The sequence below is a fragment of the Ambystoma mexicanum genome, chromosome 8 (assembly GCF_040938575.1).
Source record: "Ambystoma mexicanum isolate Mex_15411 chromosome 8, UKY_AmexF1_1, whole genome shotgun sequence".
Lineage (NCBI taxonomy): Eukaryota > Metazoa > Chordata > Amphibia > Caudata > Ambystomatidae > Ambystoma > Ambystoma mexicanum.
Genome location: NC_090929.1, coordinates 30,624,369 through 30,640,077, shown reverse-complemented (window position 1 = coordinate 30,640,077; position 15,709 = coordinate 30,624,369). Strand labels below are relative to the sequence as shown.

General features: G+C 52.7%; 1 protein-coding gene across 4 annotated transcripts in view; it reads right to left on the bottom strand.

Annotated features, from left to right (window-relative positions):
* The window catches only part of LRRC8A (leucine rich repeat containing 8 VRAC subunit A), a 122,851-nt gene that overhangs the window by 87,124 nt on the left and 20,018 nt on the right, over positions 1–15,709 (bottom strand). For 2 of the 4 annotated variants that reach the window (XR_011268460.1, XM_069609192.1), the window contains exon 2: positions 12,843–13,158. The gene's annotated coding sequence lies outside the window, so the exon portion shown is untranslated. Of the gene's footprint in view, positions 1–3,473; positions 3,569–12,842; positions 13,159–15,709 lie in introns of those variants that run through there. The other 2 variants (XM_069609191.1, XM_069609193.1) reach the window with 2 other exon arrangements.

Genomic DNA, 15,709 nt, shown 5'->3' with positions numbered 1-15,709 from the left:
GGAGCCTGACTTTCTGACAGGAAGGGGAGATGGAGGAGATAAGTAGTGCACGAGGAGTGTGCCACAAGATGGCGCGGTATAGATCCATGGGACTTGATTATAGTCATTTGCGTTGCCTTCGGGAGAGAAGGTCAGACTGTTGCACAAGATGTTATGAGCACTGTTACTATTATTGTATTTAGGGGAGCCTTGCAGAGCGGATCTCTTTACCCCACTTAGTAACTTTAGTTAAGTGGCCATTAGGGCGACTTCACCCTACTGAGCTCTGGGCATTGTTTGGTGCTTGCAGGGCTAGATGTGGGGGTGCCTGAGTTCCGAGGATGGAGCTGGGCAGCAGTTGGGGTGTGTGGTGTTGGGGAAGGGATGGGTAGAGGGTGGGGAGGGAAACGGGAAATTTGTGGTGTATATAGTTATAGGGGATTTGAGTTTGGACAAGAAGCTACAAGTAAAAGTTAGAGGGCTGTATCTGTATAGCATGGGCAAGTGGGATTCGCCACACGGAAGGGGGAGGACACTCATGAGCTATGGGGGACCTTAAGATTGTAACGTGGAATGTCAGGGGACTCAATAGTTACTTAAAGAGGAACAAAGTCATGATGTATTTGAAAAGACAGAAGATAGATATTGCACTGTTGCAAGAGACGCATCTGACCCGGCAAAAGTTGGAACCGGTGGGGAAGAAGTGGAGAGGTACTGTAGTGGGCTCCCTGTATTCTGCCTACGCTAGGGGAGTGTTGGTCTGGGTGGCACCGCACGTTCCGCTCCAACTTACACAAGAGGTGGTGGATACAGAGGGGAGGTTGGTCCTATTGAAGGCACTGTTGGAGAATAGGGAGGTGTGCATTATAAATACGTATGCCCCCAATCAAAATAAGGCGGCATATTTTAGGACTCTGTACCAATCTGGGTGCGTGTATGGGGGGGAGCGGTTATTTGGGGAGGGGATTTTAACTGCGTGCTCAACCCCAAGGCAGACAGCTTTTGAAGAGTTCAGCATGAGGCAGCGTAGAGCCATTCAGTGGCAGGTGTTTCTGACCCCTCAGAGTGCATGGAGGAAAGGGATTTCCGCTTTTGAAGAGTTTAGAATGAGGCAGCGTAGGGCCATTCAGTGGCAGGTGTTTCTGACCCCTCACAGGGCATGGAGGAAAGGGATTTCCGCTTTTGAAGAGTTTAGAATGAGGCAGCGTAGGGCCATTCAGTGGCAGGTGTTTCTGACCCCTCACAGGGCATGGAGGAAAGGGATTTCCGCTTTTGAAGAGTTCAGCATGAGGCAGCCTAGAGCCATGCAGTGGCAGGTGTTTGACCCCTCACAGGGCATGGAGGAAAGGGATTTCCGCTTTTGAAGAGTTCAGCATGAGGCAGCGTAGAGCCATTCAGTGGCAGGTGTTTCTGACCCCTCACAGGGCATGGAGGAAAGAGATTTCCGCTTTTGAAGAGTTCAGCATGAGGCAGCCTAGAGCCATTCAGTGGCAGGTGTTTCTGACCCCTCACAGGGCATGGAGGAAAGGGATTTCCGCTTTTGAAGAGTTCAGCATGAGGCAGCGTAGAGCCATTCAGAGATTGCAGGTGAAGAATATCTGAGTATTATCGGAGTAAAGAGAAAAGGCGGACGTTCAAGACAAAGGAGGAAAAGAGTATGTATGTATGTATGGTGAGTGGGCCCAGGACTGGCCTTTGAGGAACTCCAACAGAAAGAGGTGCTGGAGTCCCACGAGGCAGAACAGGAGCGGTCAGAGATAATCGGGCACCCCGTTGGGTGCAATGGGCAGGACGCCAAGGGGTGAGGAATAAGCCGCGCTGCATGAAATGCAATGGAAGGCCAGAATGTGGCGCGTGAAGGAATGTGGATGAGCGCATACTCAGTGGAACGCTTGCACTGGAACAGGGATAGCCTTTGAGCGTCTATGAGAATGAGTCGACTATGCCCTTGAAGGCCACATTTGCCAGCATTTTAGTGTGGTAGGGAAAGAGACTGGGGATATTAGGGTCGGCAATTGGTTTATTTCTGAGAGGGGGTCTGTGGCTGTTTTGTGACAGTCTGGGAAGACACCAGTTGAGACAAAAGGTTGAATAAGGAGGAGATGTGAGTGGAGAGGAGGAGTGAAAAGGTCAGTTGGAGCGTAGGATGCACCGGGTCGTGATGGCAGAGCAAAGGATGGGTGCAAGTTCAGGGGCAGAGGTGAGAAAGGAGAGAGCGAGTGGGAGGGAAGGGAGCACAAGGCAGGGGGAGATGCAAGGGTGGAAAGGGTGTTCAGGGTTTGCTTTGGTGATGTTAGTGGAGAAGATGGAGGCAAAGTCATCAACGGAATGAAAGGGGAAATTATTCCGGTTTTTTTGGGGGGGGGGGAATCCCTGGAGGATTATTTGTAGAGTGCAACAGGGTGAAGAGCCTGACCCAATCCGGTGCCGAGGGGGGAAGTTTGCAACCTACCAGGGCGAATGCCAGAGCCTGTCCAGCCCTCGGGTGGGGTAAGATTTGGGGGTGGCAGGAGCTAGTGCCACCTGTCTTGAATAATTTGAACACCCAATGCCATGCACCCTCCAGTCTGGCCCGGGCTCCTTTTGTTTCTTGTCAGACTACACTTAGAATACACTGCCAGGGCAGAGGAGTTCAGTGGGCCGCAGAGGTATGAACAGCCAGAGAGAAAGGGGCGGGGATACGAGGGCCACAGGTTGCGGCCCTCGGGGACTTCAGGAAATGGAGGGTTGCTGGGCCTACGCCTACGGGCGAGGGCACGCCTCTCCTGGTAGGCACAGGCTAGGGGAAACAGGCTGCCTTACTTACTGTCAACACATACTTTAAATAACCGCATTAAATATGAAGGCGGAAGCACAGGGCAGAGACTACCTAGACGCTCGCATCTGTGGCGGGTCTGGAATGTGTGCTGTGGACATCAAGAGGGGGAGGCAGGCAAAAATAGCCCGACAGCAAGATGACCCTACTGCGCTCTTTCGAGACACATCCTGCGGGGGAGGGAGGGCTGTGAATGGGATGGAGGGTGGCGCCTTCAAGAGGCGGAGACCCTTTGCACTGTGGGTGCCAGTGCACGCCAGACGTGGCGCAGGGCGTCCACAAAACAAAGAAAAGACAAGTGCTACCAAAGCGCCCAATGCCTTGCCAACATGGTGTGCAGTGCGGATGCCACCCAGACACACACAGTTATACACTAAAGCTACTTCCAGAGAAGCCCTCATGGCACACGCTGCAAGGGGGGGGGGCACCAGCAACCGCTCACTGGGTGTGCAGTGTGCATGCACCTGGCTGCCCAGTGGGGACAACGCGCAGACACTGTGCCGCGTGCGCAGAGAGACACCACGGAAGCTCTGGCATGCAGGTGGAAGTAATCAGGGCCTCTGCCTGGAGCCGACGCTCGGATCAGGCCCCCTTACACACACCCACCAGCAGCAGCCGCAGCCCTGCCCCGAGCAGCAGCTCCCACTGCAAGGCAAGGCCCCCGCTTCTAGTGACTCACCTGGGCCCGGGAAGGAGTTGCATCACCCCCTGTGCCCTCATCAGCATGCTCGCCCACCTGGCAATGGCAGGGGCGGGAGGACCTGTGCACCGCAGAACACAGTGCTCCTTTGTGTCCGCTGTAGGGAGCGGCTGCGAACTACTGCACACTGAGTGCTGTAGCAGCACTACCCCAGGCCGTGGAGTGAGGGGCAGGGGGCAGGCACGCGCACCCAGCACGCCTCACGCCTACACCGAGGCACAGGGACACGTTACAGGAGGAGCAGCCACGTTCCACCACACCCGCGAGCATGCTCCGCGCACTTGCAGGACAGGCTGACACAGCTCAGTGCAGGCCCCCTCTTCCCGAAACATACAAACCTAGGCAACAAGCACGTACACAGGCAGGCAAGCACTGTGTGCCCCGATGCCCCTCAATGACAGCACCGGCTCATAATAGCCGCCCATTGCCTAGGAAGCCATTGCCAGGCAGCCTGCCCAGGGCCGTGCAGGGGAGATGGCCACGTCCCGCTTCCAGCCCGTGCCAAACGATGACGGAGGGAGATCTATGAACACCCTCACGCGCACTTTTGTACACAAAAAATCTAACATTTGGGAAAAACATTGAATTGCCCAGGATCAAACCACTTTGGTAAGGAAGGGACGCCAAGACTAAAATCCAGATATCGCCCCCATTTCCGATCATCCACACGTTTGTGGGGTAAGGAAGCCGAGCAGATGAAGACATATTTAAAAGGGACTCAGGTGTACAGTAATAAGGGACATGGGAGCAGATGCGCATGGATCTTGCAGCAAGGAAGAAACACAAACCTTGACCCCATTAATGGCATCCTAAGTAGGCACATCAAATAAAAATACCGATTGGAAACTTTAGACTGAGAGCATAAATACGGGACGCGCAAGCGGCGGCGTGACATTGAATGCCCCCGCGTGCAGTATAAATATAAGGCGCGTTCCCGGCCGCGTCAGTGCGACCAGGAAGCCTGAGCAGTAGACGTGTCTGTGTGTGTTGGGGGTTTTACGGGCATCGCGAGTGGGGGTCATGGGACACCCACAACAGTGGCAACGAGGTTGGTGGAATGCCTGGGCCCAGCGGTGAAAGTCACATCAATTTTTCTTCTTGAAGCAGAGATTGTTGGGGTTTTCGTTTCATGTCGTAGGCCGTGCATTTACCACGCGGCAGGCGGCCATTTTGAATTTCGGCCGTGGAAACTCACCGGGCTCCGGTTTGCACGGTGAGAGGCATCCAGACCACATTTTTGGACAAACGGTTAGGCAGTTATACCTGCGCACCCATGCCCGATTTTCAAATGTATATTTTATTTTTGGGCCTCCTACGTCAAGTGAAAGCGAGGTGGAGGGCTACAATGGCTGGGCCCGCTTAGCCCAAAATCTTTTTGGCTCAATTTTTGGAGCATCCGTGCCTACACGCAGTGCTACTGCAGCTGGGGACTTCCATATACTACATCCTTTTCATCATCATGTCCAGCTGCTGTGTCTGTGCATGAGACATTCTGTGGGGGTGGATACTCTGCCATTTTCATCCTCATTACCAGGTTGGACATTTCATTTGCCTGGGTGTGTCAGAACTGTGCTGTGGTGTGGAGGTGGGAGTGAGTTGTGGCCCCCAAGATCCACACTGGGGGTGCCTGTGTGCTCAAGCCCATGAACGGGCCCGGTGATCAAGACGGTGGGCAACCAGCAGCTCAACAGCAGCCTCCTCAGGACGACGGTCAACCAGCAGCTCAACCGCAGCCTCCTCAGGCGCCACCAGCGGCACAACCAGTTGTTCAGCCACTACCTCCCGTCATGGCCCAAGCACGAGCCCCAGCGGCTCTACAGCCTATTCCCAAATTCAATGTCTCGGGTCCACCATCCAGCCTGGGGACCAGATGGAAAAGGTGGGTTGACCGCCTCGACATGTATTTCAGGGCCGCACAGGTGACGGATGACAGCATGCTGGCGAGCATGCTGTATGCGGCAGGTCCTTCGGTATAGGAGATCTTTGAGTCACTGCAAACAGCGGATGGCACCTATGCAGTGGCAAAGACAGCCCTCCAGGCTCATTTTCTGCCCCTTGCCAACGTGGACTACGAAAGATTCGTGATGCCGTCTGCAAGGCAAAAGGAAGATGAGACTTTGGACACTTTTTATGGCCGCCTCAGGCGCCTGTCGCTGGCATGTGCATGGGGCGATGCAGAGGACATGATAGGAACAATGATACAAATATGCCGAGGCATGCAAGAAGATCCAGGACAATGCGCCTTATAGAATTGTGAAACACGTTTGCATTTTATTAACTTCCAATCTTGAAACGTCTAATATTAACATTCGCCCTTTTAGTGATAACACGTGTTTCGGCCCTATGTGGCCTTTCTCAAATCAGGGCTAGTGTGGTCATACCACACCAAGGGTCAGTAGCTACTCTTATGAGTACGAATACAACGCAAGGGATTTCTGGTCTTTTTGGAAGATTATATATAAATGGGATTTGGCCCAACACATTTGCATCATAAGAGGAGATACTGACCCTTGGTGTGGTATAACCACACTAGCCCTGATTTGAGAAAGGCCTCATAGGGCCGAAACATGTGTTATCACTATAAGGGCAAATGTTAATATTGGATGTTTCAAGATTGGAAGTTAATAAAATGCAAACACGTTTCACAATTCTATAAGGCACGTTGTCCTGGATATTCTTGCATGCCACGGCATATTTGGATCACAGTTTCCGACGGGTTTACCTTGGCTTACCGTCAATCCAGTGATTTGCGACTAGATACTGTATTTTTGGAAACAAGGGGTCATTCCTGTCCCCAATCCACATCTGGTTACAAACAGCTACATTAGAACTAATTACGTAAGGAGTGGCCCAACCGACCAGCTGTACCAAGAAGCCTAGTTTTCCCGTTATGATAAGAACAATGCTTATCCAGGCGTGCTCCTCCGGCAAGCTGAGAAGGCAGGTGCTAAGAGGCCCCGCATCCTTGAGCTGGGGCGGTGCCATGAGGTGTCCGAGGCTCGGGCAGCCAGGATTGAGGCCGGGTCCCGTCCAGTCAAGACAGAGGAAGTGTGTGCCATGTGGCGAGGTGGAAGAGGCATCAGATGACCTGGTTCTGGACACAGTGACAGAGCTGGAAGAGCTGGTGAGTCTTGCCAGAAGTGTGGGCTGCCGGATCACTTTTTCCGGGTGTGCAAGGCAGCCCTGCCCGTGATGGTGCGGGTTCCTTTGCCAGAATTGCCTGCCGAACGTTGCCCAGGTGGACCAGGGCGAGGAGGGTGCCCCGGTGGAAGAAGTGGAGGAAGAAGAGGAAGAGAACATTTTCTTCGTCTCCAGTGTGGGGGCCTTCAAAACGAAGAACAGGCGACAACCGAGGTGTGTGGTGGAGGTCAACAAGTCACCAGTCCTAGTGGCCACAGGAGCGTCAGTCAATGTGATGGCCCATGGGTGCTACGATGCCAAAGACATGCCTCCCAAGCTGGTCACACCAAAAGCCTGCATCTTTGCATTCAGAGGTTTAGAACCCATCCCGCTGGACGGTGCCTTCGTGGCGAAGGTGGAGCATGATGGCTCACAGATCACCACACGCTTCTATGTGACGCCGGTAAGCACGAACACTCTTGAGCTGCGCTGCGGCTGAGGCCCTCGGCATAGTCAGTTTTGCTTACTCAGTGTACCTGGAGGACATTAGCGACCTACTGGACAAGTACTCCGCCCTATTCAATGGAATTGGACATATGGCTAGTGACCCGGTGAGGCCGCACATAGACGAGTCCGTGCAGCCCATCGCCCTGAAACATTGCAGGGTAACCTTTCATCTTCGGGAGCAGGTGGACAAAGAGCTGGCCAACCTTGTTAACCTCGACATCATTGAGAAGGTGGAGGGTCCAACTCCCTGGGTGTCCCCGATTGTCGTGGCGAGGAAACCTAAGCAACCTGACTCTGTCCACATCTGTGTCGATATGAGGCTGCCGAACAAAGCCATCAAAAGCGAGACACCTTACCCCAACCATTGACGACATCATTGCGGAAGTGCAGGGTGCTCGTTTCTTTTCCAAGCTGGATCTCCGGGCGGGCTACCATCGGGTGGTACTACACCCTGAATCAAGATACATCACGATGTTCACCACCCACCGGGGACTCTACCGCTACAAGAGACTTAGTTTCGGCGTATCCTCAGCAGCGGAGGTATTCCAGAATATCATCCGGGGCGCCCTCGCAGACCTAGAGGGCGTTATGAACATCAGTGATGATATCCTGGTGCTCGCCAGAACTGAGGTAGACCACCTGCAGAGGCTGGCAAAGACATTCGAGAGACTGCAGTCGCTGGACCTCACCCTACACAGGGAGAAATGTGAATTTCTGCGCCCGTCCATCGAGTTCTTTGGCTTTGTTTTAAAGAGGGAGGTGTGTCGCCGGATCATAAGAAGGTCCAGGACATCAAAAAGGCACAGCCCTCCTGGAGTGTGGGGTTACTCTGGTGTATCGGCCGGGGGCATATAATGCGGCAGACTACCTATCCGGACACCCAGGTGCACATGGGGGGAAAGATTATGACATGTGCCGAAGAAGCCGATGACCATGTCCGCATGGTGGTGGAGGCGGCCACGCCTAATGCAATGCCCCTCGAGGAACTCGAGGCGGCAGCTGCAGGAGGCGAGTGCTTCCAAATCTTGACACTCCATGTAGCAGGGTTCCTGGAAGTCGGTGCTGGAATCCCTGGCCGGACCTACTCAAGAGGACAAGACGGGATTAGAGCAGCTTTGGAAGGTCAGGGAAGAATTATCATTCTCAGCGTCTGGCCTGCTGCTCAGAGGTGATCGGATAGTCATCCGTCAGTCTAAGGTGAAAGAAGTGATCACCCTTGCTCACCGTGGCCACTAGGGCGCTGCGAGACCAAGGCCCATGTAAGGCTAAAGGTGTGGTTCCCTGAGCTAGAGTGGAAGGTGGACGATTTTGTGGCGGCCTGCGTCTGGTGTCAGGCGGCGTCTCCTTTGCAGAGAGAACCGGCCGTAGAGGCGATGCCTCGGGGGACGCGACCCTGGGAGGTGGTACACGCGGACTTTGGATCTACAACGCTGGGGATCCACTTCCTGGTGATCGTGGATGAATACTCGAGATACCCAGAGGTTGAGTTTGTGGACTCTGTGGCCTTTGAGCACGTGGTGGTGGCCGTGGAGAAGGCATGTGCGGCCCATGGGTTCGCCCACACATTGTGCTCCGACAACGGGGTGCCATTCCAGAGCGAGCGGTTCTCGGAACTGATGGAGAGCTGTGGGTTACAGCACAGGAAGATCACCCCCTTTGGCAAAGGGCAAATGGCGAGGCCGAGAGGCTGAGGAGGACACTGAACAAGACCTTCAGGATTGCCCAAGGCCAGGGACAGTGCCTGCAGAGGGCCCTCCATCAGTTCCTGTGGGTGTACCGCACCACTCCGTATGCCTCCACAGAGGTGGCCCTGGCTGAAGCGGTGCCCTCGGGGGTCTGCTGCCCGAAGTGGGGGAGAAGGAGCCGGGGGGATGGATGATCAACAGGTAGAGGTGGACCGGCAATTGAGAATTGAGCAGGAACATACGAGAAGAGGGCTTTGCCCGCAGCGGCTGGAGCCAGGCGACGAAGTCCTCATCAGGAACAGACACCCCCCATGGAAAGCTCTCACTTCCCTACGAATCGGAGCCGTTGGACGTTGTGTCTGTCAAGGTGTCCATTGTGACCGCCTCGGACAGAAGGTCGGCCGTCACCCGCAATGTGAGTTTAAGAAGCTAGGCGATCCGAGAACTGAGCCTGCCCGTGAACCGGACTTAATTGAGGTGCCTGATGACGGAGAAGGCCAACCTTACACACCAGAGTCCCCCGCCCGGGGAGTGCCTGCGGATGGACTATCCATGCCCGAGGTAAGCAGGAGGTACCCCCAGAGGGCTGGGCGAGGGAAACCGGCTTACCTCAGCGATTACGTATTGGGACACATGTCTGATCGGCCTGAGGCCCTGGATTGTTAATTAAGGGGACCCGGGTGGATGCTAATAAAAGGGGTGTGTGGGGAACGGTTTTGAAGTGTTGTGTTATTATGGTTATTTGGTTTATGGTGTGTAGTATTAAAGTATTTCTTGTTTGTCCTCCCGAAAAAGGAGGAGTGTGGCGCTGCCCCTTGAAGGGACGTGCATGCGGCGGCGTGACGTTGCACGCTGCCGCGTGCAGAATAAATAAAAGGGGCGTTCCCGGCCACGTCAGTGCGACTGGGAAGCCCGAGCAGTACAGGCGTGTGTGTGTGTGTCTGTACGTGTTGGGGGGTTTACGGGCATGCGAGTGGCGTTATGGGACACCGACAACACGGGCAACAAAGACCCATTAAAAAACCAACGGACTTGCAGATCACCAACCCGAAGGATCAGCCTAGAACGTGCAGCACTCACTACACCAAAAGGATGACCCCGAGATTATCCTCTGGCATGCAGGGCTCAAAGACAAGTGTTTCCCCAAACCGCTACCCCTCGGCATTGATTGCGGTGACTATTGTTCAGAGAGCTGCCCCAAGGGCGACACAGGATCTCCTGGCTTCAAGTCTTACACTCTGCTGCCAGCTGATACCTGCGCCCTTGCCTCTCCTGACCAATCAAGCACATAAGACTGGCGGTTCCACTGACGCCAATCAAGTCCAAGGTTTGGCAGATGGGGGCCAGGATCGCAATATCCATCAAGAGGGAAACCACGATTAGAATCCAACATCACAAAACCAAATCCATCCTGCCTTTGCCGGTATTTTTTAAATAAAGCACTTGCTCGGGTGTTAGATTCATTCCTAAGAACTCGCGCAACTAGCAGAAAACTAAAAACGAGGACAGAAGGATAGCGATCTGTCCAAGATCACAAGACTGGTCATGTGGGGAAGCCGGGTGTTGTGTACGCCTTATGTCACCGCGTTGTGGGATGTAAGGCGTGTTGAATAAAAGCCCCGCCCCCGCCAGGAGGAGGGCAGTTCCGGGAAAACCACGAGCCACTGTGTGAGTCTCCTTCATTTCTGCTCCGCAGCCAGGCCTCGGCCCGCGGAGCCCTACGTGCTCTCTCCCTCGCTGGTGCACCGGCGGGAGAAGCCATTACACAGGGTTTACAATTCAGATCTTATGGGCCCACATTTGCAATGTATCCACTAGAACGATTCAAATGAACTCGCCTTGCCCATCTGTTCCTCCCCCTCCCCTGGGTCTGCTGACAGTACAAAAGTGTCTGGGGCAGAGGGGCAGACAACTGCCTGTGGGAGAATGAAAGGAAGGCAGTGCTTTGTCTGGGCAGATTAGGGGCTAGATGGTTGGACTTCTGGGTGCATGTGTGGTAGGGTGGGGATGTGCCCGTGGCAGTATGGAGTGGTGCTAGGCTAGTGTAGGGGTTCAGGCTGCGTAGTGTGGGGCAGCACCCGCCCCTGTGCGTCGCCCCAACCCCTAAAGCTGGACAGCACAATTCAGAGGGCGCACTGGCTGGGCCCGGCTCCTTTCCATCTCATCTACTCCACGATTGTGGTATTTGGCTGGGCCCAGGCTCCTTTCCATCCCCTCTACTCGATGGTGGGATTTGGTGGGGCGCAGGTTCCTTTCCATCCCCTCTACTCCTGGCAGGTGGGATCTGGCTCCTTTCCATCCACTCTACTTCTTGCTGGTGTTATTTGGCTGTACCTGGCTCCTTTCGTCCCCTCTACTCCCCGCTAGTGGAATTTGGTGGGGCCCAGTCGCCTTTCCATCTGCTCTACTCCAAGCTAGTGGGATCTGGCTGGGCCCTGGCTCCTTTCCATCCCCTCTACTCCCGGCTACTGGGATTTGGCTGGGCCCTGGCTCCTTTCCATTCCCTCTACTTCCCGGTAGTGGGATTTGGCTGGACCCTGGCTCCTTTCCATCCCCTCTACTCCCCGCTAGTGGGGTTTGCTGGGCCCTGGCTCCTTTCCATCCCCTCTACTCCCAGCTAGAGGGATGTGGCGGGACTCCGGCTCCTTTCCATCCCCTCTACTCCAAGCTAGTGGGATTTGGCTGGGCCCTGGCTCCTTTCCATCCCCTCTACTCCCATCTAGTGGGATTCGACTGGGTCCTGGCTCCTTTCCATCCCCTCTACTCCAAGCTAGTGGGTTTTGATTGAGCCCTGGCTCCTTTCCATCCCCTCTACTCCAAGCTAATGGGATTTGGCTGGGCCCTGGCTCCAGGAACCATTCGGGCAAAAATTACCTACACAATAGCCTCGATTAGGACCCTAGAGGTCGAAACACGCGTCGGCTGACCACACTAGACTATATGTCTTTCTCTTAAATAAAAACCATTGATTCCACTCAAACAATAAGTGAGGTATCCAGGACCCTGTCTATTACATACGTAGTGGGCATTATCCTGTGATGTCACTTCCGGTGATGATGTTATCAAATGCAAATTAAGGAGGGTTCTGCTTAGCTTTCAAATGCTATGCGCTGGCTTAGGATCTGGATTGCTACACAGTGTTAGGTCATAGAATGCACTTTTGTAAGGATCTCTGGGTTTTGTCCCCACATTCAAAAGCCTGAATCTCTGCTTTTAGATTCACACCTTTCTGCTTTTAAGACTACACACACACACAATCTGCATGCTGCCTTCTATTAACAGGACAAGATAAGTGCAACCCAAATCGAGAAGGCTGTATTATGCAAATTAACTCAGAAGTGCCCAGCCTAAGAGGAGCCCTGCCCCACACACTAGCACCATTCCCATAAAGTTCCCAGGAGCCTGCAGCCTGAGTTCAACCCCCACCCTCACTTAAAAATGCTGATAGTACCATCCAGTAGCCCGGCCTTTAGAAACATGCTGATCAGGGCCCAAGGACCGATAATTCCAGATCAGATGAACAGCTGTGTATTAAACCAGGAGCAAGCATCTACCAATTCAACATGGCCAGCGGTCTGCAATCTGTCGGACTACAACTACCATCAGCCTCAGCCAGCCAAGTCAGGGGTCAGATATCATGGAGCCGTAGTCGAAAACATCTGGAGAGCTACAGGCTTTGGAATCGAGGTGGTTCAAGCACTTTAAACCTACGACGCAATCGAACACTGTAAGAATAACATGGGAACAGCCTGTGAAAATGGCACTTGTTCAACACCTGGACCACTGCGATGCACATATACCCCCAGGCGCTCAATGTCTCTTCTACCTGCTGTATTCCCCGCCTGTTCGCCAGCAATTTTCACCCTCTTATCTTGACCACGTTTCCCTTTTCCATCTCCACCCCCGGGCTACAGTTCGATACCCTGGACGAGGGTATAAGCCGCATTTCTCCAGACAAGCCAGTCACTCAGAAAGCCGTATCAAAGTCCCTTCACAGAGCAGAACATCTGGATGAGCCCCCCCGCTCCCTACATACCTGTGCATTGGTGAAATTACCAAGACCAGCTCTTGCTGTAGTGGCTTCCTCAGGTGTCTGAACTAGTCATCCATTGCTAGCACTGGCAGGGGTAAGGGCAGTGTCCCACGGGCCCCCATCCGCTGTAATGCTCACTTCAGCAGGTCTCTGTAGCCGCCCCTGAGGTGTGCGGCCAGAAGCCCAACATACCTTGATGTTCCGGAGCCGCTATCTGCACTTCAGCCCTCCGCGTGGAAGTTGGCAGCAGCGCCAATGAATGCTCTCTTTGGCGAAGTCTGTTGCCCTGCTCACCCCAGGCGCCATCGGAGCAGCAAACCTAGGAGAGACGAAAAGAGGAGAATCATGAGACAGGAGCAGGCAGCTGGAACCCAGAACAAAGGGATACATTATGGGCACAGGAAGCTGGAACGCAGAACCAAGGGATACATTATGGGCACAGGAAGCTGGAACCCAGAACCAAGGGATACATTATGGGCACAGGAAGCTGGAACCCAGAACCAAGGGATACAATATAGACACAGGAAGCTGGAACCCAGAATCAAGGGATACATTATGGCCACAGGAAGCTGGAACCCAGAATCAAGGGATACAATATAGACACAGGAAGCTGGAACCCAGAATCAAGGGATACATTATGGGCACAGGAAGCTGGAACCCAGAATCAAGGGATACATTATGCGCCCATTTTTTTGCTTTACATTGTTATTCTCGTTCAAACTTTATTTTGCTGCGTTGGATTGTGTTGAAATGGTGAGGGCATAAGAAGGCCAGCAGGCAGGAGGGATACGGTAAGAGGACTCAATATAGGCACATGGGAGCAGAATCCAGACACAGGTCAATCTGGGGCAGAGGGGAAACAAACCTAAGCACAAGCCAGGAGGGGGGCAGGCAATAGGCATGAATGCACAGGGAGGATCCAGCCCCCCCCCCTTAAAGAGAGGGTGGGCTTACTATAGGCGGTCCGATACAGGCCCGGCTCCAGCAGGGGGCCAGCCCCCCCCCACCCAAGGCCACCCCCTGACCCCTCTAGAAAGGAGACCTTGAATGTGGAACCCAAGGGGGGGGGGGGGAGTTGGGGAATGGGGGGGGGCATTTCACTCTAAACGTGCAGCAGGAATCTCTGAGAGATTGGCATTCTGAGAAGCTGCACCGCAGGAGGCCCGGCCGGGATTTGTTTGCTTGCCCTGGACAATGATCTATGCCTCACAGACATGAAAGCACAAACGACTGGGAGGTGAAGGGCCATTCACACCTCTAAGTGAGGTAGCACACTTACTCAAGCAGGCTGCCTACAACTAAAAAGTTGGTTTCTGTATTTTGGGTGGGAATATAGCGTTTTTTCACTTCATGCTTAATAAAATGCTTACCTATATCAAACAAATGACAAGATGGTGTTGGCACACAGATTTCTACAAAAAGGTGCATCAAAAGACTGGGGGCCCTTACAAATTGCATTGAAAATATATGTTCTGCTGCATTAACAACTTGTACAAGTGCAAAAATAAGGTTGGTAGTAACAAAAGTGTAATTCTGGAGGGGAGAGGAGTAAAATCAAAAAGTGATAGATTCAAGGATTTAAATTAAACATTACCACTATCATTGCTCTGCACATCATTCCATGCCATCATTCTTTAGTATGTCTGTGCCATTACAGAAGGGGACAAGCCATTAGCAAGTGACTTTGTTCTGGTGCGTTTGGTCATTTACCCACCCAACGAAAAGTAACACTAATTTTTGTGTTGTATAGGACCTGCAAGTTTTATATCTAAGAAGTCTTTTGAGTGTTTAATTACTTCATTGCATCTGTTAATGAGACCCTGGTGTGATTTAAAAAAAAGTAGATTTTATAAGCAATATCTGTGTCAATGCCTCTGTTCTTTGCACGGGAGTCCGGTCTAAAACGAGCAATCACAAAGTCAGCAGTGTTGGCTTGTGTATAGGTATTAGACTTTTGCCAGGCAATGACATCATATGCCCACATACTCGGACAGTTTCCCAGCTGTTCTCATCGAATGGCCAGGTGGTACCTTTATGGCAGTGCCTGACAAAAGCCTATCCATGCCTTATCGAAAGCCGAGGCTGTTGGCTTTGCCAATGCATGTTGATTTCAGTTTGTCCCCTTAAGTGAAAGTGTATATGCGCAGATGTGGCTGCATTGTTTGCTATGCCTAGGGAATACAGCTGCACCTCACCGGTTTGCGCCAACAATGCCCTACATGAAAATGACAAGGCTAGGATGGCAAGTATAGACTAGTTTTCAGGTCTTCTCATAGGTACTTGCCAGTGGAGATCGGACCTTAATAGAATGTATCGTTGTCTGTGTGAAAGCTTAGTCTACTCTGCCAGAACCTTTCATGATTCAAACTGGCAAGTACTGAATTGATAACCTCATACTGTTTCAATAACTTAAGAGTTTGCATGCAAACAGAACACATCAAGTGTTTTGTGAGCCTTGATTGGACAGAAGGATGTAAATCCTTGGTGCTGGGTGTTTAGGCAGTGCCGGAAATGGAAATGATTTGCTGCGGCACCCCACCAGTGATGGGGAGGCCTGTGGGTTGGGAGGATTGTTACTACCACCACCCCCCTCGCCCCAGTGAACATTTGCCTCTCCGACGATTACTCACGAACACCTGAAAAATAACACGAGAAGAGCATTTTCGTTAATGTTGCTGGCAATGTATGAAAGGCGTATATCTTTTAAGACTAAAAAGCAGTATTTAAATATGTCCTACAGCGTGCAATCAGAAGTGGATTGAATATCTGACAAGGGACAAATGTCCATGACCCCATACTCTGTTCTGTCTCTCTCCCCTCAAACACAAACAGCCAGGGATACACACGCCCTCCCAGTGAGGTCTTACCTT